Source organism: Triturus cristatus, chromosome 6 (assembly GCF_964204655.1).
Source record: "Triturus cristatus chromosome 6, aTriCri1.1, whole genome shotgun sequence".
NCBI classification, from domain to species: Eukaryota; Metazoa; Chordata; class Amphibia; order Caudata; family Salamandridae; genus Triturus; species Triturus cristatus.
In genome coordinates this window covers 39,713,430-39,740,839 of record NC_140589.1, presented here as the reverse complement: position 1 = coordinate 39,740,839, position 27,410 = coordinate 39,713,430, and the positions used below count along the sequence as shown (strand labels likewise).

General features: G+C 44.2%; 1 protein-coding gene across 1 annotated transcript in view; it reads left to right on the top strand.

The window, feature by feature from the left end:
- Window positions 1-27,410, top strand: part of LOC146813720 (uncharacterized) — an 83,409-nt gene that overhangs the window by 42,373 nt on the left and 13,626 nt on the right. The gene's annotated exons all lie outside the window — the stretch shown is intronic.

Sequence of the window (27,410 nt, the reverse complement as noted above, 5' to 3'; positions counted from 1 at the left end):
TACCTTTCGCTTGTCCGAGCGAAGTCTTACGCCATTGTCCGAGCGAAGTCTTACGCCATTGCTATACCTTTCCGGTTGGCGAGCCTCGGTGTAATCTAGGATGGGTGCCTACAAATATATGCAAATGCAAAAACAACAGTTGATGGACAGAATGCAGAACAATGTCATACATTCACCCCAGTACAGAGATCTGGGCCTAAATCCATCGTTTTTTTTGGTCACCATGCCATTCCAGTTTGAACCCAGCAATATGCAAATCAGTCTTGACCCTGTGTCTCATGGGAACAGTCCAGCCCGAGCTGCCAAGCCAGGTCCTCCCTGGACTGGAAACAAGCATCCTGGGACCGGTTTCGGGGTTTCACCCCTCTTCAGCCAGGATAGCTTGATTCCAGTGGCATGGAGAGCACAGGAGCTAAGTCTAGGCATACCCGTCCCACTCGGGGTGACCAATGCAAAAACAATAGTTGATGGACAGAATGCAGAACAATGTCATACATTCACCCCAGTACAGAGATCTGGGCTCGCTTTATTCGCCCTAAGTTGGCAGGGTATGCACAGACGTGGGTCCTTTGCTCACTTTGCCACTGGATTCAAGATAGCCTGGCTGATGAGGGTTATGAACCCGAAACCGGTCCCAGGATGCTTGTTTCCGGTCCAGGGAAGACATGACTTGGCAGTTTGGGTTGGACTGTTCCCATGAGGCATAGGGTCAGACTGATTTGCATATGGCCATGTCTGAACTGGGGTGGTGGAGTGAGCTAAAGAATGATGATGGATTAAACCCAGATCAGTTGACTGGGGGTGAGTGTTTGATTTGCTCAAACGCTCCGTCCATCATCCCCTTTGGTATCGCTACAAATATATGCAGGCGCTATGGCGTAAGAAGCAGTCTGACTTTAGGCGGTTCTTCCTGCGTGTTCGCTGCTGGCAGTATCGCCAGCTGTCTGCTCTCCAGCCGTTACCCCGTCCCCTGCCCGGGCAAGGCTCACAGGGCAGGTTACAAGGGGACACAGGATACGTGATTCAATGTTTGTTCCCATGTTCATAGAAAATGTACTCTTTCTAGCTAACTTTCACTCTGTGTGAGAGCATTGAAGAGCTTTAATGTCGTTTTTTTGGGAAGGGGTAAAGCATAGTTCAATTGAATGACCAACAAATATGGTTTTACTGTAAGCAGTTTTCAGCTGCATAATCCAGGCCGAGGTGTGGGGTCAAGGAAATGAACGTGGGTACTGGGTATACAAGGACTCACTGTTATAATTTTAGTTCAACTGTCTAGGAACAATTTAATAAAAATTGTAATATCTATGCTCAGACCGTCGTTCCCTTTGGTTACTTGGCTGAAATGAAAAACTGAGCCACCAAAGCGCCTAAAGAATGTGGCCCCCTTTTCTGTATAATTCTGATGTGTGATTGAAAAAAAGATGTTAATGGGGTCGGAACAAATCAAGACCCTTTGTGTGTTGCACAAATAATAAATATTGACTGAAACCCGATTTCCACACATTGTCAATCATGTGCAGTATAGTTTAAAACTGTATGTCTGTGTACATTTAGTGATCATTTCAATGGTAATATGCTCTCTGTAAATGACAATGAGCAAACACACCATGCTTTAGTTACATTAAAAAAATCACCGCCTCATGTTCATTAAAGCTGGGTGAGCCACAAACGTTGGTTGTACTAAAAAGTGGGTCATTGTTCTAAAACGTTTGGGAACACTGCGCTAGGCACAAGTCATGGCAGTAAAATGACACCAAAAAAGTAATTTTACTAAAGATCTTGGTCCAGATGTATGAAGCTCCGATCGCAAAATACTGGTTGCACATTGTGATCAATATGTATGCAACCAATTGCATACCAAAAGGCAATATTTAAGGGTGTAAACAGCCCAATATTGCAAATCAGACCTTTTGTGAACACAAAATACCTTTGCATATCTGGCCCTGTTCGCCATTTCTGGCTTAAGTGACCACCATTTTAAATTCCTGTGGATCCCATTAATATGCTGAAAGCTGGATTTGCATTTAAAAGCTCTGTGCAGTCTTGGAGTCATGGTCTTGATTTACATGGGCTCATCCATTTGAGCTAACACCTAGAAACAATTTTCTTTTGGCAATTATTATAGAGCAAACCAGGCCAAAGGGCCTTGGCGGCCTTTATATGCTTACCAGAAAATGTTACTCTTTTTTTTAGGTCTTGCCTAGACAGCAAATGTAAGATCTTTTGGTTTATATGTAGTGGGCTTGAAGCCAACCTATTATTTACCATTGGTTGGCTTCATTGTCACTCTTATTTGCTTGCATCGTATTGGTCAGCTGCCTTAGGTTTCCTTCCTCTTCATGTGTTTGTCCCTCCCCTGGAGTATTGATGCATTACTCGCGTTCTTCCACTGCTCATTTTATTTGGTGCTACCCTCCCCTGGAGTATTGATGCATTACTTGTGTTCTTCCACTGCTCATTTTATTTGGTGCTACTTTTTTCTTTAAGTTTAAGCACTCTACTATAGAGAGTCTTTTCCATCTGGCTCCCTCATGTACTTCTCCTCCCTCCTGCTGTCTGTGTTGTTGCTTGCCTCCTCCTGCCCATTTTCCTTGTAGCTTGCCCCCTCCTGCCCATTGTCCCACTCTTGCTGTTACTTGCCCCTCCTGCCCTCTTCTAGATGTCTGTTTTGTAGCTTGCCCCAACTACTGTCCATTTTCTTGCTTGCTCCCTCGCTCTCTCCTCTCGCTTTCCATGTTGCCCCCTTCACCTGCAACAACAAAAGAGATATGATGCTGCCAAAGATGCCAAAAATGTCAGCCATTCACCCTTCCTCCCATTTTGTCCGAAAATGAGAGCGGTGTCGCCTTACACCCTCTTTAGAGGGGGCACAATATGCTCACTCACATAGTGACTCCTGATCCAATTTTGTTGTGCACGCAGCTCTGAAAAGCGTGCACACAGACACTATATAGCTGCACATCAAAAAATTAAATTAGAGGGAATATTGGTCTGCAACTGTCTGGTAAGGCATGCTGATGGTGCACGTGATGCTCAGAGGTTACTAACTAGATTAGCAGTAGATAAACCGAAATAGTTTTTTTATGTTAACCTCTTCAATGCCCGTGACGAGCTGGTCTCGTCATGGGCCGCGGTTGCGCTGTGCCCATGACGAGACCAGCTCGTCATAAACCCCGCCCACTAATGCAACGGCCGGCACAGGGCGGGGAAAGGGGCGGGCACTGAAGGGGTTAATTGATATTTTGTTCTGCTGAGAGTACAGCAGTAAACACACATGGGAAATGAAAACAGACATAAACTCATAGATTTGTTTGAACACATGTCAGCGTCATCAATTTTACATCACATGTACATGAAAACCTTCATAGCGCTGTACCTCTGGGGCCATCCTAGCTCCTCGTATCGCTGTTGTTGGTGCCGGACGGAGAGGGGCAAACTCATCACAGCGGCCATCTTGGGGAGGACGAGGTTGGCGCGCTAGTTGTTGGGGAGGTAGGGCGGGACACGCAGGCAGAAGACACATAAATTGACACGGTCCACCTACGCGCTAGCGTACGCGTTTGCGGACGCGCCGTTGAGCGCCGAAGGAGCGCCTAAGGAAAGCCCGTCTGTGCCCGTCCGTGCCAGGCCGGATTAGGACGGGGCACAGGGCCAGGGCCAGCGCAATGGATTCTATCCTCTCCAAAACTATTATTTACAATGGTGAGCAGTTAAAGGCATTTAGTAAGACGGCGAGGCCCAATTGCCCGATAGAGGCTCTACCTGAAGATATTTGCACTGTCTGCCCCCACTGTAAGCCCATGAACCTTGGGATAGCCAAGAACGTTTGTTACTCATTTGCCCTGCTAAATTGTAGATCCCTTCCGAAGCACGCCCTCGAGATCCATCTTTTGTTAGAGGAGTGTGATCCTGACATACTCTTCTTAACGGAGACATGGCTGACAGAGTCATCTGATCCAGATGTAGTTCAGGCGCTCCCGCCCAACTACTCCATCATCAGACAGGACCGCCTGTCAGGTCGGGGAGGCGGAGTTGCAATCATTCATAAAAATGCCGTCAGATGTAGAACCTACGAAAGCCCTCTTATTGATTGCGAAAGCCTTGGTTTCTCCATTTCCCTTTCACCCACATGTACCTTTTCGGGGATCTTGGTTTATAGACCTCCGGGCGCCCATCATAATGTCTGTCTCAACCTTGTAGACAAAATCTCTCACTCTATCAGTAACTCTCCCAACTTCTCCATTCTGGGTGACCTTAACATCCATCTTGATGACAGTGATGCTGCTGCCTCGCAATGCCTGCTTGATTCTTTGGGATTAGTACACTTGAAACAAATTGTGACAGAGCCTACACATGTTGCTGGTCACTTATTAGACCACTGTTTCACTAATCTCTCGAACTTGGCATGTGAACAGCCCCTCTTTGTCCCCTGGTCAGACCACGCCCTACTTTCTTTTAGGTGGTTGCCAGAAACACAACACCACAGAGTCACCCTCTCTAAGAAAGTTAGTCGAGTGTGGTCCAGACTCCCAGTTGGGGAGTGGGAGACTGCCTTGAAGAGCTGTCCGCCTTCTCCTCACGAGGATCCAGTGGTTGCGAATGAAGCCTTTGACAACTGGCTCAATTCCACCCTTGACACCACTCTCCCTAAGAAAGAGATACATCATCGGAAGGGCCAAAACAAACAACCTTGGTACTCCGATAAACTCAAGGAACTTAAGCGGGTGTGTAAACGCGCGGAAAGGAAGTGGAGAAAGGATTTTGCACCAGCTTTGAAAACCCAATACAAAGCCTCTCTCAGATCCTACAAAAACTTATTAAAATCTACTCAAGCAGCATATTATCAGGGTAAAATCTCAGAAGCAGCTAATGCTCCTAGAGAGATTTTTAAAATCTTCCAATCTCTGGTGACTACTCAGAGACCTACTATCCCAGCTTTGGATCCCCAAAAACATTGTGAGGATCTAGCCGCTTTTTTTGAATCTAAAGTCTCCAATATCTACTCGAGTTTTGCAACAACGTCACATAGTCTAGATGATTTGGAGACTAGCCCTGACACGCCGGCTGTGGCTACCACTAATTCAGCTGGAGTTCTCCAGATCTTTCCGCTGCTTGATTTGGCCAATGTTGAAAGGCTCCTTAACCACCTCAAATCAGGCTCTCCACAGGACGTGGCCCCCCCAACGGTTCTCAAACAGGTCTCTGGAACAGTATGCCCGGTGATAATGCAGGTCATCAATGCCTCTTTAGCTTCAGGAGTTGTGCCCCCCAATTGGAAGAAGGCAAAGGTTCGTGCCCTATTGAAAAAACCTAATTTAGACCCTGAAGATCTGGCTAATTACAGACCTATCTCGCTTCTCCCGAGCCTTGGTAAAATAGCCGAAAAACACGTCAACCAGGTTCTTTCCTCATTTGCTGAGTCCTCTGATGTATTACATTCATCCCAGACTGGATTCAGAGCGAAGCAAGGAACAGAAACTGCACTGGTGGCGGTAGTGGAGGCGACCAGGACTATTGTAGATGCAGGAGGCTGCGCTGCGGTGGTCCTATTGGATCTCAGCGCAGCCTTTGATACTGTAAACCACTCTCTTCTGCTGCATAGGCTACGTCTTGCAGGGATTTCGGGTCTGGCTCTTAAATGGCTTCAATCCTTTCTATCGGATAGATACTTTTCCGTCTTTGAGGATGAGGTGGCTTCAAGCCAGCTGCAACTGAGTCACGGCGTTCCCCAGGGTTCATCCCTCAGCCCTACTCTGTTTAATATCTATATGAGACCTTTGGCTGAGGTGGTGCTTCCTTGGGGAATTCAGCTTGTCACCTACGCCGATGACACACAGCTGGTTGTTTCCCTGGTGAGAGACGATACCTCACATCAGGGGATTAACAATCTTACCCCTTGTCTCTCCAATGTACTTGATTGGATGACCTCGTCCTGTTTGAAGCTGAATGGAGCCAAGACAGACATCATGCTGCTGGGCTATAAAGCCCCAATCAACCTGGACCCTTGGTGGCCGCAGCGTCTTGGACCCCCTCCGAAGCCCAAGACCAAAATAAAAAGTCTAGGGGTCTGGCTGGATTCTGCCTTGAACTTCCAGCATCAGGCCAACAAAGTAGCCGCGACCTGCTATGGGCTCATGAGAGTTCTTAAAAAAATCCTAGACCTGCTCCCTTTTGAAGCCAGACGCATATTAGTACAGTCGCTGGTTCTCTCGCGACTGGACTATGCGAATGCTATCTATCTGGGGGCCCCTACTACCACAATAAAAACTTTGCAAGCTGTACAGAATTGTGCAGCTCGCCTACTCATGAAAATCCCTAAACGATCATCAGCTAAACCCTCAATCAGACTACTACATTGGCTTCCAGTCCATGAAAGGATTGTGTTTAAGACTTTGTGTCTGGCACATAAGTCTATTCACAACCTTGGCCCAGCCATTTTGGATCCTCTCTTTCGGCGCTATCATTCGGTCAGATCTCTTAGATCTAACCAACGCAATCTGCTGGTTGTGTCAAAGGTCAGACTGGCCCGTATGGGTGGCCGTCGACTTTCGGTCCTAGCAGCTAAAGAATGGAATAAACTCCCTGATAACATCAGGCATGAATTAAATCATACTGCCTTCAGGAAGCAACTAAAGACATTCTTGTTTAAGAACATCCTCTAATGCCTGACAGCGTCCTCAGTCTTTAACAGCGCTGGGATGCCCTAGGGTAGCCATGCGCTATATAAATAGGTATTCATTCATTCATTCATTCAAAAAACACTGGGTGTTGTGTAGTAAAGTTTATTTATTTACCACAAATGCTAGGGAAATGGTCCATTGTTTCTCGACACCCTTCTTTTTGTTTACAGGTATTCAGGATACTTGTGTCATGGCATGCTTCATCATAGGTGTCCTACCACACCATGGTAGGAATGATCCCACCAGGGTGGCTTCCGCTGAGTACTTGGAGTTCTTATATACATGGAACTGGATAGAGACAAGGATCCAGATCTAAAATTACCTTTAGGTGATCCCTTAAAGGTCTGCCCTTATTAGTTGGGTAAACAGGATGTATAGATAGAAATTGCTGCCTTAGGTATTGTATCTCTCTCTCACTAAACAACATGTTTCGCCTCTAAGTATTGCCCCTATGGGTCATGTGGCCTTAGTCAAGGCTCTCTATAATTTCTCTGTCTACAACATTTAGATTGCTAGAGATTTATATAAGGGGGCACTGCATTAGAACGGTGGCAGGGGGTTCAAAAGACATTGGACTTAAAGTGGAGGAATTCACACAAGGGGTTTAGCATGAGTTGGTTGGAGACCTGTCCCAAGAACAGTGCTTGGTGACTGACCGAAATATGGCATTCTACTTGAAAATCTCAGTTCCTCAGACTATAAGCAAATCATAGACTTGGGGCACTCAGAAGGTGACAAAGTAGGTAGAGTACATGCATGGGTGACTAAACTGGAATTGAGGGGTTATTCTGATTGCTCTATTGAGTTATGCTGTGGATGTATGGTCTTTACCCAGAATTAGTTGAATAGGATCATTTCTGGACTGCTATGCCAGTTTATACAGGAAAACCGACAAAGTGACTCCAATAGATGTCCATAAATGCATATATGCAGAGCAGCTCTGATCTCCGTACTGAGGGACCACCAGGACATATTTAACAAACCCATAAAAGAAACCTAAGTAAAGGTAGCTATTGGAGACTGGGCACCACAGGATAGGATTGCACAGTTGTGGCAGTCCGAGTAAGTGAGAGGTTTACATTCTCTCTAACTTACTCAGACGGCCATAGTTGTGCTCAACGGCACTGGATACCACTGTGGAGAGCTTCATTACCTCTTTTCAGACCTGGGTGCTATACGACGGATGCGCATATAAGCCTCTAGCCACAACGAGCTTGATCTAAAAGATCCTTAGCAAAATCCTGGTGAAAACACTATTTGCTCGCAAAAATACCTTTACATATGTACAAAACACAAATGGCGATTTCAGTATTTGGAATGGGTGTGTTTAGAGTGTCCCTTCAAAATGCCAATTTTGAATAGGATTTATGACTATTTTGCAACCGAATTATGGTCATAAAACATTCATATTTTTCTGATTCCTTTAAAGAGTTACCATTGGTAAATGAGAAGGGGACAGAGTTGTACCTCTACCCCCTGGGAGAATGGAAAAGCATAATTTTTCAACAGCAGACAGTGGTATCATGGACCACTGCCTTCTCATAAACAAGCATTGGCATAGCCAATATGTCTTTCCTTTGGGGTCTTAGAAGTGTTGACCACGCAGAACATTATCCTGGGTGCTGTATGATTAGAAGCAGCAAGACTAAGAATGACCTAGAGGCGAGACAGGCCTGAAATACCCATACTGAGATTATGTGAAACATCAGTAGGGCTGGGGCACAGCCAGTTAATAGAGACCCCACTTAATCAGACTCTCCTGGCTTTCGCGATTTGAAAAATAATCGCGTAATCGACACTTTCGTAAAAAGACCGCGCTTTTTACCAAAGTGCCCGCGAAATCGGGGCTGGGCGGCAGAAAGCTTTCAGAAGAGGAAATTCCTGCAATTAGTTCACAGCAACAATGTGCAGGCAGCAAGGTGGGTCATTTTTTACTGTCATCTCCTGCTGCCTCCAAGATAAAGGTCCATCAGGCGGCTCCTTTTGATCGTATATCAAAAGGAGTAATGTTATTAGTTGAGCCCTTTGCCAGCCCAAACAGCTGTTCTGTGGCATTTCGACATTTAGCCGTGGTCACCTTTTGCTCAATGAGAACTCTTCTGTAAATTGATTAGAGCATGATTTATTTACTACAAAACCACAAAAGTCTTCAGAATTATGCAGCAGTAAGCATTTCCCACTGTGTTTGTTCAGTATTCCTTTTGTATAGCATTCTTTCCTTTTGGAGAGTTGCTGCTGTGAGCACTGCCTATCAAAGAGCAAGTGAACCATTGTCCACACTTGGGCGTTGAGTAGTGTTATTTCACCGAAAATATGCTAATTATAAAAATGATTAAACCATAATTCAAAATATTTTAATTCCTTGATCTTCGTAGATAAAACGTTTTTTGATGGTGTTTGGTCAAGCAATGTACAGTATGACGCACATTTAGAAGATGCCGCTTTCTCCTTTACGAGGAAAGCAGTTTATTATATAATGTGGTTGTGTAACATTACCATGTAATAAACACACAAACCAATAACCGGTCCAGTCGGACTCATATAAAAAAACTTTAGCCCAGTCCTGGCTAGCTGTGCACGTCGCCTTCAACCTCACTTATATACAAATACAACGGAGGGGAAGCAAAAGCACACAGCTTGTTCTCTCTTCACAGGTACTTAAGAGAGGCGTGCTTTTGACTTTGTTCTGTCCCTTCATGTAAGTAAGTGCATGCACTGTAAGAATGTCCGATGTGTTAGTCTGTCCAAGTATTTACAAAAATAACAATTTAAATAGTACTTTATTTCTTTTATAGCGCTACTCATCCTAATGCAGGGTGTCAGAGCGCTTTACATAACATACACATTAGATATTGATAATAAATCATGTATGTGTGTAAATCATTGTACAAGATGTGTTACATGAGGGTTATAAGGTGTAGGAGTCCGGTCCTTCACAGCTCACTGTGCTATATCAGAAGGATTTTAATTTATGAACTGCAATTAACAAAAAGATATCTGTGTTCAAAGCAGCAACTTGCATACCTAGTTCCATAAAATAAAAATCTCTGATCTGCATGTTACGTGATGTGCTTCACAGGAGACACATTAACCTTCTATACTACTTTGATGAAATCTGGGACTACACAGATCTCTCCAACAAATGCTTTAACCACCATTATTATTATTCCCTGAGATTTACTGGGCACCTCTGTAGCAGATGCCTTAATCCCATAAAATATTTTAAAATGCAACTTTGCAACCAATTGAGCAGTAGAGATTTACTGCCATGCTACTCCTTGTTGCAAATTTCTTTGTGGCAAGGCTTTGAAAGAAAAATTTTATTAGTTGAGGCCCAGATTTTGTGTTGGGATTGCACTACTTATTTTGGCACCAGCCCAAAGCCAAATCTTATTTGTTAAATCTCATAATGTGCTTAAATGTACTCATGATGTAACTGATAAACGTGTGTGAGGTTTTAATATCTGATGTCACTTCCAGAGAGATCACTTCCTGTGATCCCACGTGCAATGCCACTCGTCGTGCCACGCGCAATGTCACTTGCATATTACCTAACTTGGTTAGTCCGGCCACATCTTTTTTTTTTTTTTTTTTTTTTTTTAGAACTTGTTCCCTGGAGGAGGGGCTGGTGGTAGGACGAAGGTGGGATCAGTCCGTATAATCATATGTGAAACTTGTTTACTGCGCAGTTTTAGGTGCATGAGCAGCCGGGAGAGAATGGAATTACAGCAAACCATGGTGTAGGCCTGTAAGCAGGGTCGGTGGTGGGAACTTAGATGGGTTGATGCCACTGGCCAGGGTAGGGGTTCCTGCACCCTGTTCTGGGGCGAGAGTACATAGGAAGTGGGGAGCATCATTGGTCACCAACGCATCCCCTCCCTTCTTGTTTCGGGACCCAGCAAGGGTGCATTTAGGCTTGCAAGAGTGTCTTAGACTCTTGCAGGCATGCCAAATTAAAAGCAGAGAGTTATGATTAGCCCTGGGCTCTTTATTTCTCTTGGGCACTCTCGCTCCTGCGGAAGTTAGAGTCCAGCAAGTTCTCTGATTGGCTGCCAGCAACATGAGAAAAATGTTTCTGCCAGCTATTACAGGACTAGGGGATTTGGCATAGCAAACAAATACTTTCAGACACTTTACACATGCCTATTTGAAGGTGGAATGCTATGCTAAAACAGTTTTCTTTGGTTTAAGACTGAAAAGGAATGATTTAGAGTAAAAACAAGTGCCGCACTAATGCCGCTAAATTTCAACTTTTGTGCCGCTAAATTAAAATTTTTGTGCCGCTAAGTTTGCGAGACTATGCCGCAATATCCTGGGGGGTCTGCTTAATGCCTCTCTCTGATAGCAGTGGGGGCCGGGATGGGCCCAACAACATTATATGTTGTTCAGAAAGTATTTAAAAAAACAATATCTATCATTAAAATGCCAAATATCGTATCTGACCATGATGTAACAGTCCAGTCTTGCTACCCATCAACTAAATGTACCACTTTAGATTGCAATACAATATTTAATGATTTGCGAACATTTTGTCCTTGTAAAAAAAAACACCTCTGTGCATGGTCATGCTAATGTAGGGCATACGTGAACACCTTCTGTGTCTCTCACAGCCTGTGTAAGTTGTGTTAGGACAAAGACTGTGAGGGGAGGTTTAAAAACATCAGATGTGGGGGTACTGTAAGTCTGCAGGCGGAGGGAGAGATAAAACATTGAGGGATAATGTTAAACTCCAGTCTGAGGGAGGAGACTGGAAAATCAAACTCCTTCTTGGAACTAGGATTGCTACTCTGAAGAAAGACCGGGTTGGAGTGCTACAAAAGTACTACTCATTTCTGCCACTGCATTTTAACCGTCCATCATGGTAGGATCTGTATAAAACAGCTGTTGTTCTGGTATTATTCCAAAACAAAGAAGTCTCATCCAGGGAGGAGATGGGTTGTACAAAACTCCTGGCCACCCTGCAAAAATAAATGATGGGAGGAGAGGGGGGTGGGGGTGCAGAGAAACAGAATATAGACAGCAGCTTAGGGAAAAAGTGAATTGCAGCACGAGGAAATGTGTTGCAAAGTGGGCGTGCGCCAGCAGAGTTACAGAGGACAGCCTGTTCCACCTCCATAGTGACTCCCAGTCATGGGGGGGGGGGGGGGGGGGGGGGTGCAGGGGGAATGGATGCAGGGGCAGGTTGTGGGTGTTGAGAAACGAACTGTGAAATCACAACTCCGATCTGTTTCCAAAAGAGGGACAGGTGACACCAATTAGTTTCAAGCACAGAACTATGGAACACTGTGACCTTTCTCAAAATGCCAGAGACTTACTGGACAGCTCATCAATGCAAAAGAAACACCGAAAATACTCGATAGTCAGTGGCTTAATGGGGTTGATCCAAAGCTCCCCCTCTCTGCACTACTTATAAGTAAAATATTGGTAGTATCTGATTCACCTAGACAGGCAAATCTGTGTGTAGCAAGACCTAACATTGTACTCTTTACAAAGAAAAATCAATCTTTATGTAAAATGAAATGCCGTCTCGGGAAGTTCAGTTTCCTGTAGTCTGTCCATAGGTTTCCCTTTGGCCCTTTCACCTGCAACATCCATCATGCATCACACATTATAGGTCTTTCTTCACAATTGTATATTATGCTTTTTAATCAGCATTCTGAACACAAGTGCCTTAAATAAAAGCTTCACTAGTTTTTATGTACCCTGCTACACTCAAACAGATGTTAAGCGGGTGCCGCACTGAGCATGAAAAGCAATGAATAAAAAGCATAAGTGCATTGATGCAAGTGCTTGTCCCACAGGGTCGGATGCACAAATGGTGTGGACCAATTCAAAGAAAGAGTGAGTCGGCCAAACCGTAAAGAAACCAGTGTAGGGGGATATGTAACATGCAGTAGCCATGAAAATGAAAAACACCCCCAAAGGCAGGACAAATAGATTTCACTAATGAAAAGAAAGGAATATAGAGAGGAACACGAAGGAACCAATGAAAAGCGACGGGTGTGATGAAAGTACATAGAGTAGATACAGCCTGTCTCCAAGAGACAGCGCATGCACTTCAAAGTTATATTTTATTCTTTTTAAACGCATCCCGTTCTCCTTTAAGGAAAACAGGCTGCTTAAAAAATAAAAATATAAGACATCTTGGCCAACTGACCTCAGCAGGCCACCATTCCTATGATGGCTACAATTCCTGATAGGCTGCAAACTGCGATCTACCTTTATTAAATTCATGAGGTGGATTGGTTTGTGACATATTAGGAATCACTATCTAATATATGGAAGTTTTCTTACATTTGAAATTGCGATTTCCTATTTGTGATTTGGTAAGAATCACAATTCCAAAATGCTGTTCCTGTGCCCCAAAGATCCTTTAACATCACTCATCCATGAACTCCGAACAATATGCCTGATTTGGCCATCTGCTCCGGAAGAACCGGGTCTTGATCCACTAATCTGGAGTGAAATTATAGGATGACTTCGCTAACAATCGTTGTTGGTTCTTGGCCCCTGCTGTTGGCGATTGAGCGATCTCATTTGGACCTATTCCGTCCTCACACTTTGCTCCATTGATGGGCACTGCCCTACCACCCTGTTTCTGCCACTTACTTTCCATACCTTGACACTCGTCAACTTCATTTCTCAGGGTCTGAATTATGTGTCTTTCCTTCCTTTTACTTTTCCACACAGCCTCTAGCATTTCCACACCCCAACCTTTACCACACCTTCACTACCTTACAACAATGTCTACCAAGCGGATTAAAGCTGGAGCCAACTATTACAAAATTATTTACCCACTCAACCTTTCCAAAGGCTTGGATTTTTGTTTTTAAATCCCTTGAACAATTTCCTGATTAACTTCATCGATCAGTACCAGAAAAGTCGGTATAGGAGGCTCAAAACTGATCTCATTTTCTTTACCCACTTCTCATCCTGGATTACCATCTTCCGCAACTCTTTAACATGATATTCTCCTCCAGAATCCCAAATGGCTGCCAGCTAAAGGTTTCTCCTTATGCCTGCTTCAATAGATCGAGCTCTATCTCCCTTTACAACAACAGTAAAGTCATGATTCAAGCTAAGACATCAGCCTCTTTCTATTTCCATCCCTGCTCACTCCCACTGACACTCCGGCCCCTCTTGACTCACCAGATGACTCCACCTTCACTACATGCTCACCATTCCATTAGGGCACCAGAGGCTGATCCCTCAGGAGGTACAGGATTCCCCTCTAGCCCACTCGCTCCCTTTTAGCCGCCTCCACTTCCAATCTCTCCAGCCGGCACTTAACCCTAAACACTGTCCGAACGATCCACTAGTATTCTCATCTCCACTATGCACCACCCAGGGACTTCGAAGAAACTGCCCCCTCAATCGAGATAATTACTCCCTCAACCAGGCCAAACTTCAAACAGATTAACCAGCTCACGTATTGCCTTGCCCTCTTTTCAATACGATCTTCCTCCTTACCCACCCTAACTTTCCGCTGCTCCCTCTCCTCTCTATCCCATTCCCTATACACCACTCCGCCATCTTCATTCCTGTAAAGCCACTCGACTCTGTTTCCCCGTTTTTTTTTTTAACACAAACTTTCTTGAGTTTTACAGACATTCAACAACTTACATCCATATTAAATATTACGTATACTCGATTGTATTCTTCAGTGGACTGCGGATCCAAATCTACAGCATTCTACAGCATAATTTCTATAGTCCGGTACCCCAGTTCTCTCTATCCCCTTAGATAGACTGATTTTGAGTCAATCAGTAGCATCTATCAAGATCTCAACTTTTAGACCGTAGATTCATTGCTCAACATTATGAACTGTCCCCAACTGTTTCCCCCCACCCTATCCACCCTTCCAGGCGGGTCACATATATCCAGTCCCTTAGCTAACTTTTCTGGGGATGCCCTACTCTTTGTTCTGTTAGGTACCATTATGAGTCATTGCTGGTACCCTGACGATTGAAGGAGTTAATACTGCTGCATGCCTGCTCCTTTGTTCGTCGTTCAGTGGAGTTTAGGTTGTGGGGTTCAACCTATGCCAACAGGGTCCCCCCCCCCCCTGGCTAGGTCCTAATCTCTCTCGTTCGCTGGGTTCTTTAGCAATTCCACTAATCTTGCCCTAGCTGTCGCCAGTGACTTTTCACTCCCCGTTATTTGGGCTATTTGCAACCTAACAGCCCCCTCACATTCTGCCCATTTTAGAAATAATTTTTTTCACCGGAGTATGTTATGGCCTCCTTTCGATTTCCAATGGCTGGTAATGTCCCTTTTGGCTAAGACCAGACCAAGATCCTGGAATCTACTTGTCACTTTATTCCTAGTCGTGTGGGGAAACCAGTGTAGCAGGCAAGACCCAAGTGTGACTGCTATCTTTCTGACGATCACATCCGCCAAGATTGTGGTTACCTCCTCCCAAAAGTCTCCCAGGTTTGGGCAGCTCCAAAACATTTGTAAGAATTCTGCACCTTCCATGTTAGTGTGGGCATGCTGCTGTTTGTGTATTACAATATTTATTAATCTTACCCGGAGTGAGTTAGGCCCTGTGCAACACATACAAATTTACTAATTGAAACCTAGTATTTCTAGTGCTCTTCCATGCTCTTTTCACCAACTCCCCCCACTGTTTGTCAGCTATAGGTTCGCCCAAGTCAGCTTCCCATTTTTGATGCAACTTGTTCAGAGGAGAGAGTGTAGTGTATGTGAATGCCTATAGAGGCATGTGACCGCCTTAAAGGTTCCAGCCGCTGTAGCCATATACTGGCACCCTGTTGATGTCAGCGGTTCTGTGAGTCTCTCCCTCCAGTATTTCCGTATTGCTGCCGTAAGGGCTGTGTGTAATACGAAATCCCCCCCCAGGTATGTCATATCTCTCCCGAAGGGCGTTAAAGGGGAGCAAGTTACCTTCTTCATATAGTTCCCCCATTGTGGATATTCCTAGCTCTCCCCAGGCCTCCAGTCTACGCCATTCACCTCCATAAGGCAGCACCTTCACACAGCACCAACGGAATTTCTGGTGCATGGGTGTGTTTAGTCTTGGATCAACTTGGCTCCTATTCCAACACTTGGGTGCTGTTTTCAGTTCCGTGGGGATATCACTGCCCTGAATAGGGAGTATCAGTATTACTTGCGAGAGCAGTCGCAGTTTTGGGGTCATGTCTCTCTGATCTACTGCCCCTCTGAGTTTGCCTTTCACCCACATTGTGAGCCACTGTAGTTGTGCTGCAATGTAATAGTATTCAAAATCGGGCACTGCCAGTCCTTCCTCTTCTCTTGACCTCACAAGGGTAGTGAGTGCTACTCTCCGTCTACTGGTTCCCCATATGAACGGCGTCACCAATGATTTAAGTTGGTTAAATATTTGCACCGGCTTCCAAACCGGCAGCGCTCAGAAGTAATATAATAACCTTGGCAATGTCGCCATCTTCAGGAGGGCGACTCTACCCGCTACCGACAGAGGCAGGGTCTCACAGAAATCAAAACTACTCTTGACTCATCTCAGGGCTTTCCCTTCATTTCCTTCCAATAAGTCCCTTTGAGTGTGATGTATCTGGGTCCCCAAATACGTCAAGCAATGGTTCTTCCACTGGACACCTCCCGTGGACCCACCCTACCCGCTCTGACAGGGGAGAGGCATGACTTTGCCCAGCTCACTCTCAGACCCGCCACTCGCCCAGGCTGTGTAGAATCTCTTTAGCCCCCCCCCCCCCCGAGTGCTTCTCCCGCATCTGCCAAGAATAACAATAAATAGTCTGCATACAGCGCATTATGGTGCATTTTCCCGGTCACCTCTAAACCTCGAAAATATTGGCTTGTACAAGCCCTGGCCGCCATCTGTTCCTTGGCCAGGGCAAACAGCAGGGGTGACAGCGGACAACCCTGTCGCTTTCCCCGTTCTATGCTGCATGCTTCAAAAATCAATTTGCCCGTCGTGACCCGGGCGGTGAAGTCCTTATAGAGGACAGTCGTCCACTTTGTGAAGTCAGGCCCCAAACCGAATGTCCTCATCGCCTGAAAAAGGTAAGTCTATTCAAGGCTATCAAAGGCCTTGTTAATATCCACTGCAAAGACGGTCGCCTCATCCTCGCAGTGGAAATTGGCCTCCAGCACATGCAGTAGCTGTCTGACATTCAATGCCGTATTTCTGGTGGGAATAAAGCCCGCTTGGTCTTGGTGTATCAGTGTTGACATATTCGGGAGAAGGCGAGTTGCCAGTATTGGACTCAGAATTTTATAATGTAGGTTGAGCATAGATAGCGGCCTGTAGGCCGCCTTGTCCCATGCTTGCTTTCTCGGTTTTAGCAGCGGGATGATTAGCTCTTCTCTCGTACTAGGTAAGTGTCCCTCCTGTTTCGCCTGGTTAAATAGTTCTATCAGCCTGAGGGCTAATAGGTCAACATATGCTGAGTAGAACATTACGGGAAGTCCATCCGTTCCTAGTGTCTTGTTTCTGACCATGTTAAGACTCTTATCCCCATGCTAATCTCAACCTCTGCCCTTTTCTCTAATCAAGAATAACTATCCATGTTTTCCATCTATCATCCACGTCTCCTATATACTCTTGCAACTAAGCTCATGTGCTGCCACCCTACACCCCTTTCTTCACTTCCAGCGACTCAGACCTTTTGCCCCATCTCCTCTTTTATCTCATTTATTGTGCCTACACGCCTCTGTCCCACAATTGCTACCACCCACCCAAACTACTACGCACTACGTCTAGTTCTCTCAATTAATGCCCTGATTCTTTCATTTACACCACCACAGCAGCACCCGCACTTCTCTCCAAACAACATAACTTGACATCGCACCCTCCACCACACAATCTAATAACCCCCTTGTCACCTTATCTCCCAAAAAGAACTCTCCTCAACCCGCCGCCCCTACTGAGCATCATAACATTCCCTGTATAATGCTCACACTTCCTCAAAGTGGAGCACAGTTTGTTATGGTTTGGCTGGAGTGTTTAAGCTCCCGCCAAGCCATAGCAAAGAGATATGTTCTCAGGGTGGGCACCCCTGGACATAGTAGGAGCTGGCTCTCGGGGATGGTGGTCATTGCTCCCCCCTCTTTGCTTCAGATTTGCACACGAGGCACGATTAACACCGAGGTGCTAGAGCCTGCGTGTAGTTTCTTTTATAAAAAAAAAAGTTTGTCGGGATTCGCGGATCCTGCAAAAAATGAAAAAAAAAATCTTTTGGGGGTTTTATGGGGTCACTGAGGGACCCCCCCACCCCCTTCCACCCACAGGAGACGTAGGAGATCAGGGTATTTCCACCCTGACTCCTTTTCTTTGACACTTGCTTCTGTGACTCGGTTCAACGAGTCACAAGAAGGTTGCCAACAATTCTTGGTTTGAAGTATTGGCAGCCAATCAAATCTCAGCACGAGATCGGAGCGGTAGCGGATCCTTTGTGTCAGATATACAACTGAACTAATTTCTATAAATAACTCCGCAACCACAGAACTGATTTACACCGAGTCAGGAAAAAGGTACTTCCCTGAACCAACATCTACCTTTCTGCCAAATTTGGTGTAATTCCATTCAGCAGTTTGGGCTGTAGCTGTGTGAAAGTTTCCTATGGAAATTAACATGGGGAAACGATCACCCTTTTTCTTGGGCCCAAACTAAGCCAAAGTTTTTGGCAAAAACCAAAATGCCCTTCCTATGGAAACTAGGTCCTAACTATAACTACCTAATGGGTATTGCCAGTAGGAAATATATACACATACACAGAAACCCCCCGCCAACAGCCATCTGACTCAATGTGCAATGGACTCAGAGGGTTTCTGTAGCACAATCAAGAATTGCCCAGCACGGTAAGTTTTTTAATAGGATGAGTAACCAGTTTGTCAACTTTATGGCACTGAACAACGCAAAATTGGGGATTGTCTGGGGATATGGAGTAAAAAATGCACTTGGAAAAGGTGTTTTTACGTCTGGTAGTTTTGTAAAGAAACTGCTTCCAAGGTAAATACTGTACCTACAATGTCTAGCGTACTCACTTCAGAAACTCTGCAGGAAGAAATGAGGCGTAGAAGCAGAGTTAACTTGGCTGACAACTGCTTTTGAGATAACAGATAATTCTCCGGCCAATTCTGGAGACATCTCAGTACCACATCGCAAAGATGAGAGTAGTGAGCCAGAGGGGTCTTCAAAATGTAAATCTCCTACATAACCTTGCAGACCAAATGATATTCACCCATAGGATTAGCCTCCAGAGGGACATGAACGCCAGTGACTTGGGCTGAGCTAGGCTGATCCATAGCTGAGGTATATGGTCAGACACACCCCAAGAATATAAAGGTTGGAGGGGACGTTGTACCAAGTACAATCGGAGGGCGAGCAAGGTCCCCATAAAATACTTGTGGATTGGCTAGAGGTCAGCACCACATCTACCACAAGAACCTTGTGGTTTCTAAAAATTATAGTATGAGTATCACAACTATGTGCTCAGTCAGTGGGCCACATGTTATGGGCGTTGAAGGAAAAACTGCAGTATTGAGGCAAGGTCAAAAGGTGGTCTATAAACATGCAGAATCTGGCAGCAGAAGGTCAGATCAAGCAAACTATTCTCGGAGTCCCCTAAGCCATTTGCATCCTTGCGCAGCACTCCCGAATGCCTGGAGGTGGCATGGGGTTGGGGATGCACCCAGCAGAGGCGCAGTAGAAAGTTGACTGCATCAGCAAGAACGAGCCGACGGGCGAGAGAAGCAGGCCACAGAGAGCACAGCAAAGAAATCAGGCACAATAATAAAGCTTACTTGGAAATACAATATATATATATATTCACTTAAAAAACCATAGGTTTCACACATGTTATAGTTAGCTGGACATTTCCCTCGTAAAAAACCAATGAAATTCCCCCGTTATAGTTAGTGCAGGCAACTATAACTCACGCGACCGCAATCCTCTGCTGATGACGTCAGATATTACATCACTGATTACATATGTGTCTTTCTGAAAAATAAATATTTGTAATATATGTATAGCTAAAGATTAATGGAAGAAGACATGGGTAAATAGGTGTCTAAATACAGTGATGTAATATCTGACGTCATCAGCAGAGGATTGCGGTCGCGTGAGTTATAGTTGCCTGCACTAACTATAACAGGGGAATTTCATTGTTTTTTTACGAGGAAAATGTCCAGCTAACTATAACATGTGTGAAACCTATGGTTTTTTCAGTGAATTTGCAAGGTTTTTTAAATGCTATTTCCTAACTATAACGTGTGTGAAACCTATGGTTTTTTCAGTGAATTTGTACGGTTTTTTAAATGCTAAGTTACTTTACGCCATTCGTGGCGTGCGCGCCCACTTAACGCAGTTCGTTCCGTGCGCGCACGGTGCGCTTCGCGCACGGTGCGCGCACAGTGAGCACGCGGTGCGCTTCGCGCACCGCGCGCCCACTTTACGCAGTTAGTGGCGTGCACGCACGGGCACACGGTGCGCTACGCGCACCGCGTGCCCACGTTACGCTGGATGGGCCATGTACGCACGATGCGCTTCGCGCACCGTGCGCACATGGAGGACATATTATGCGCTTCGTTGCAAAAGGAAATTGTTTTTCTTTTCTTATTCGAAAATAAATGCCATGCAAAAATGGTACACTGCGGGCACCATTTGCACACGGGGTGGGGAGAGTGTGGTTGATTTTTTTTTTTTTTTATTTTGGTAATTTTTACCGTACACGTACGGTAAGCGTAATCGCCGAATTTTCCCAAAAAATTAAAATTGATTTTTTGACCTTGAGGGTCCTCCACCCCTCAGAGTGCGAGAGAGAAAATGGCGGCCGCCGCTTTCTGGTTTCGACCGATTCGAATGTTTACTAAGATCTAACAGCCAATCAGAATCGCGCTCGCGCACGTCACCGTACGCGTACGGTAAGCGCACGGTAAGCGCACCGTAAGCTGCCTCAGATATATATATTGATTTAAAGGCTATTTTCTCAGAATCTACTGAACAGATTTACACCAAACCTACAAAAGGCACTTCCTTGACCTGTAGACTACCTCTCTGCCAAATTTCAAGGAACTCTGTTCAGCCGTTCGGGCTGTAGCTGTGTCTAAAGGTCCTATGGAAAAATGCATGGGAAAAACGTGTTTTGGGACCCCCCTTTTATCTCAGCCCCCGCTTGACGAATCCCCCCGAGACTTTCAGGGTAGGAGCGGAGCGTAGCGCCCCACCTATTTTGAAAATCTCGCGAGGATTCGTCAACCGGCGCCAAAGTTATTCAAAATAGAATGTTGCGGTTTTCCTATGGAAACAGGGTCCTAACTATAACTACCTACTGGCGACCGCCAGTAGGTAATATATATATATATATATATATATATATATATATATATATTTTTTTTTTTTTTTTGTTTAAGAATTTTGACAACATAACAATCGTCACTTACAGATCAATGTGATATACATTATGTAGTTATGAAAGAGAAAAAAGCAGTATTGTATGCAGAAATACAATATTTTAACCACAGTGACCGTAATAGCACAGGAGAGTGCAGGAGGTAGTTAAATGGTACTTCGCTTTGGCTGCAGCAGCGAAGTACGGGTATGAGTCGTTCTGGCTTAGTTCTGCTATAAGGAGTGGTGTGATTGATCATTTGATGGGCTTCAAGGAAATGTAGGTTTTGTGTTTTTATTGTTTATTTGGCCGCTGGAAAATTTGCAGTAAAGTTTGATAAGCATAAATTGATCCTCCGGTCCTGACATAAAATCGTATTTTCTGCATGTTAATTGTGGTATTGCTGCCCCACGGCTGAGCAGCTGAATAAGGGCTAAAGCATTGGTCATTCCTTGAACTGATGAATTTGAACCATTCATACACCCATGCCGAAAATTATCTAAAGCACTCATTGGTTAATTCAAAAAGTTTATTTAACTTGAAAAACTTAACATTCAATTCAATATTTCATTAATTTCAAATATAGTTAACTATATACAAATTATTTTTCTTAAGTGTACAGAAAATTTCACCTAAAGTAAAACAAAAGTAAGAATTAATTATTAAATATTTGTCCATGGGATAAAAAGCAATTTAATTATATTTTAATAAAATGGTTATATTTTTATAAATTAAAAGGGTTATACATATTCTATAATACTTTTCATTTTTAGATAAATGTTAACTTTTAATTCAATTTCTATTATATTTTTTTAAAAGTGAAAACACTCAATTTATGTATGTTTTAGTTGAACATTATTATCTGTGTAGTTCTATTTAGTGTCCCTGCATTGTTTTATTTTTTTATTGGAGGCTGTTGCATTATCAGTGCATTATCTGGTGTTGGACATGCTATTGCTCCTCTTTGGCTGTAGTAGTTTAGATTTGCAAATTTAGCTTCACTCCCTGTTTCAGGGGGTGGAGATAGGTAAGTCTGCAATTTTTAATAAGTTTAAATAGTGAATCGGAAAAAGTAATAAAGTTACTCAAAAGTGTAAGAGTACACCAAAGCATGTGAATTACTCACAAGTGTAAATTACCTTTATAAATATGCCCCATAACCAGGGCCACTGGAATTAAGCGTCAGGAGAGGGCCAAATTATGGGGCAGGTTCAGTAAATTTTGTGGTAAGGAAAGGCAAATTATGCATCGTTATGTGGCACATTTTGTATTACAAGTACTTCAATATTTTGTCATTTTTGAACTTGGTAGCACTGTCTAGGCTTTGGTTGCACCTCATTAATTAACAATTTTAATACCCAAATATAACCATAAACAACAACAAACAAGTCCAGCTTTGCAACGGGCCTTTCAGTGTGCGGCACATGTCACTGCATTTTCAGTAACTTTTGAACTGTTTGAGCTAGAAACACAACTTGTTTTTTTTTGTTGAAATCTGGAGATATGCGTTAAATGATGGATTATATGGCAAATCCATAAAGATGCAAAAATTGCCACAGAGTCGCATAATTCTGAAGAAAATGATGACGAAGCAGACCGATATCCAAAAGGTCCAACATAGTAAAGCAAACTCACATTAGACTGTGGCCTTCACACCATTTGATCCAAGATAAGAGACACAAAATGAAGATTCCACTGACCTCTCCAAAAGAGTATATGGAAGATGACCACCATATGCTGCTTTCCTCTTATGTCTTCAGAATTTTAGTTTAAAACAGAAAACTGGAATGTTTAATCATATGCCATAAGCATTCAAGGTTAGAGAGAATGCAGGCCGAGCATTTGTATCAGTATGTGGGTGTGCACTCAGTGCTTATCTCAAGTCATAGATTGATAAGTGATATATTTAGGCGAAGATTCATTAGTCAACAAATCAATACACTGGCTCCGTCATGTAAGGGGTTGCCGTTCAGTAAATGGGAAGACCTACTGCGAGCGAAAAGGCTAATCCACTCTAACATCCACACAGACTGTATAGAACTACTCTTGGCTTATGAAAATGTAGCCCTCAACCTGATAGCCCTAGAAGCCGAGTGAGTTTCCCGAATCCAACAGGCATCCAGCTCAAGTATCAACCCCCTCAACGATCTTTGCTGTCAGCTGAACATTCTACACATGCTTCCCCAGGTTCTGACTCCATTTTAGCTCTGAATGATTGACTCATTCGGCACAATGCTCCTGCTTGCATCAAGTCACATACAGCAAGTTCCCATTGTACTGTAACAGCAACCTCACACAATATCCATCACATAGATACCCCCTTGGAAGTCCCCCAAACTTATGTTTCTGAAAATGCAAACAAGCTGTTGCTTGTTAAGGAAAGGCCTGGGGAAGGGACTCCGTTTCCACCACTTACTCGGGCTGAGACACAACAAGGGGTGACCTTCATTAGGATGCATCCTACCACCATAAAAAATCGTAGCGAACTCTAGCAGTCTCAATCTGGTTTTATGAAATGTGGCAGGGGTGAGACCAAAAATCTCCCTTATGCATTGGATCCAATTCATCGAGATGTTTGCTGTTTGTATCCTGCAAGAAGCCTGGAGTACCACCCATGTATTCATCCCTGGTTACCTAACGTTCCATCGCCCTGCATGCCACAACAATCCAGGCCGTCCATCTGGGGGGCTGCTGACTTGGGTGAAAATCGTGCTTAAATGTACAGTACTTGAGGTTACGTCTAACAGTCCAGATATTATAGCTATTCAAATTGGGGGATCGAATGGCACTGCAATTGATTTCTTTAATGTTTATGCACAAGGACCCACTGCAGGCAGAAGGTCAACCACCCTCCAAGAGCTAAAGGAACTACTGGATAATAGAGTCCCTCAGCCACTACTGGTTCATCGCCACTTTTGAACCTCTAGAGAAGGAGGAGGAGGATATATGTGGGGGTAGAGATGAAGAGGAGGCGTGTCTGGTTCCCAGCTTGATTTACCTCCCATCAAAATATGGTCACAAGTAGCTCTCCAGCTTAACGCTCTCACTCTCAAATTCGGCCTTACGGCAGCAAATGGCTGTACAAAATCATATAAAAAGGTGCTAATACATTTAATCGAACTACTAAATAAAGTTGTATAGACTACTTCCTTCTGGACCTGCAAATGTGGCCAACTGTGGTCGACATGACTGTGGTCCACACCACAGACCATGACCACAATCCCCTGGAATTGCATTTGGTTTCCCCATGGGACAACCCCTAAAATCCCTCAAACTCTACTCTTGTGTCTAGGTAGGTCCACCCATCGAACAATAACAGGCGGCTAAAATGCTCACAGGTTGTCGTGGACAAAGAAAAACTCAAAACCATCAAGTCCAATCTCTTGGAAAGCACTGCGGATTTACATAGATTGTCCATCCATCAGGGAGGGCTGGTTGAGATCCCGGTCTGTCGTAACCTTTTCTATATTAAACTGCCCGTTTGCTTCTTAGAACTAAGGTGACACCAGCAAAAAAGCAAGAAGCCCAGGCCGCCATTTTCTTGGTTCAACAAAGAATGCAGGAGCTTCCGTAAACAACTATCATGCTATTAGAGCCAACAATGTAATGCTGACCCGGGAAGTGAGGAATGCTTACCAGCTTGCTCATTCTAGAGCAAAAAGGGAATGGACCAGAATAGATGGGACCAAATTAGCAAAGCCTGCTCCAAGTAACCAGGGGGGATGCTAGTAGGCCCCTGCCGCCAACTAACAATATCTCAACATCAGCATGGGTCGACCATTTCTTGTTACTCTACTCTGGGCCTTGAGTCTCTAACAAGAATGATGCTAAAAATGGGAGAGTATCTTACTGCCACTGACCTCTTTGTGAGAGATTAAATCCTGTCCAGTGTTAACTCCATTGTAAGGGCCAAAGCCCCTGGCCCTGATGGTATTCCGGGTTATTTTTTTTTCAACGACCCAGAGAATTGGGCACCTAGCATCTTGGCCCTAGCCAACTGGATTGCAGCAGGGGCCCAAGTTCCATCTTCGTGTAACGGAGCAGAGGTAATTCCCGTATACAAGAAGGGCTATAGATCTGTACCCTCTAATTACAGGCCTATCCGCCTCATCGATTGTGTTTCAGAAGGTCTTCACACTTGCACAGCTCCTGAAAATACAGACCTGGATCATCGACCAGAAGATTGTCTGTATATCAAGCTGGGTTCAGACAAAAAAAAACAGTACCATCAACCAGGCATTTTGATTTCTTTTATTAACCTCAAACTGTGACCATCGGACAAGGAAGTCTCTTATGTAGCTTTCATTGATTTAAGGTCACCTTTCGATCTAGTTCCAAGAGATCAGCTTTGGACCATTCTCAGAGATGGGCCTTCCTACCATAATCTTAGCACTTGTCATCCGCCTTCATGTTGCTAACTACGCAAGGGTTCGCTGGGCCAATCAAGGGCAACTCACTGATCAAACTAAAGTCAACAGGGGGGTCCGGCAGGGTTGCGTACTGGCACCTACACTCTTCTCGCTATTCATAAACTGAGTACTCCAGTACCTTTCTGAGGACCCCGCAGATTCCCCAACTCTAGGTGGTGACAAAGTTGTCACTCTGCTGTTCGCTGACGATACCTTGCTGGTCTCGAAGACCCCCAGTGGATTACAATTGCTCATAGATCGATTTAAGGCCTTCTGTGACTCTCGGGCCTAGAGGTCAATACTTCCAAGATAAAGCTCTTAAAACTGAACCCACATAAGTCATTTAGAGGGAAGTTAACATTGGGTGGTTTCTCGCTGGAGAGAATGAGTACCACTGATTATCTAGGGATCACTCTTTCTGAGGACATGTCCTGGAAACCCCAGATAGCGAAGTGCACCCTGCAACACAGACGGATAGCGGGGGCTTTGACCAATGAACATAGGTCCTCTCATAGTAAACTGGTAGAAACACCTCTCCACGTATGAGTGCAAGGCAATATGTTCAGTATTGTATGGAGCGGAACTGTGAGGATTTGAAAAGCTGGAAGGCATGATGACAACAGAGAATACGTTTTTGAGGACCCTAGTTTAGCTCCTGCAGACTGGACATGGGACGGGCTACTATTGCCGAGAAGGCCAAATTACGCCCCCTATTATTCTGGCTTCACCTAAAATCAATGCCCGAGTTGTCTCCATATGCTGCTGCTCTTTATGAAGTGCAGACAATTGATTGTTTCTAGAAGATCAACTGGCTTCAGGAAGTGAAATCCTTGCTCACTGCAATTGGCCTAGAGGGCTTGTGGGAATCTAGGGATTGCGATTGGCTGTCCACCAAGGAACTCCTAAAAAGAAAATAAACAGTATTGGCATTTGGTGGCCCAGTCCTCCCTCTCAATCTCACCTGGGGCTGCTTAACCACAGAGTATGGAGTTCAAACCGATTGCCTCATACGAATCTTACTTGGATGTTATTACAATCCCTCTGGACAGGAGGCTGTTCATGCAATTGAGATTCGGTTCACTTCCAGTAAATGCTCTTACAGCCTCTTGTAGCTCACCACTCACTGATTTACAATACTGCCCAGGCTGTCTGTGCCGTGAAATCGATTGCCCACTGTACCAATTGCAGATAGCCAAATGGCTAGCTCCCATTTGTAAACGTTTTGGTGTTAGGTGCCATTGAGAGGTGCTGCGCATTTTAAAATCTGACGCTAGTCTACTAATAGTGTGCGCTGTTGCAAAGTTTCTTGGCATTATGCGGACATTTCGATGATCTGTCCTGGAACTGCAACATTAATTCTCTGGACAATGCAATAACATTAATTTTTCTTATATGGAGCTTTTAAACTTTTATATATTCATTTGTTGTCTGATTGTGAAACTTGTGTTTTAACTGGTTTACCTTTTAGCACTATGCCTACAAGTAACCTTTTGCGGTGTGCCTCGTTGTTTACTATACTCTCGAGATTGGCCCCCGTTGCATTTTGTGCTTCACTGTCTTGTTACTTGTACTTTTAGGGGAAAAATTTCAATTAATTGTGTATCAATTTTAACTGATCATCTATGTATTATTTGCATGTATTTAATCATTTGTTTTTTTAATTATGAATTGTTGTACTTGCTCTGTTATGGTCCCAACCGAAATAAAGTTTATGATGATATATTTATGAGTAAAGGCCCCACAAATTACACTGCAGCTGTAGTGAGACAGTCATGTATACAAGTTGCCTATTTGTATGAATATATATTTTCCTACGTGTGTGTGTGTGGATGTATATGTTTTATATATCAGAGTTCTTCAATGTTTGGGGCGCATCACCATCTCGGGGGGCGCGCACCCCACCCTAAAAATCTCACCTTTGATTGTTTCCCACTGTCCACTCCTACGTCGCAAGTACGTTTGCTTCC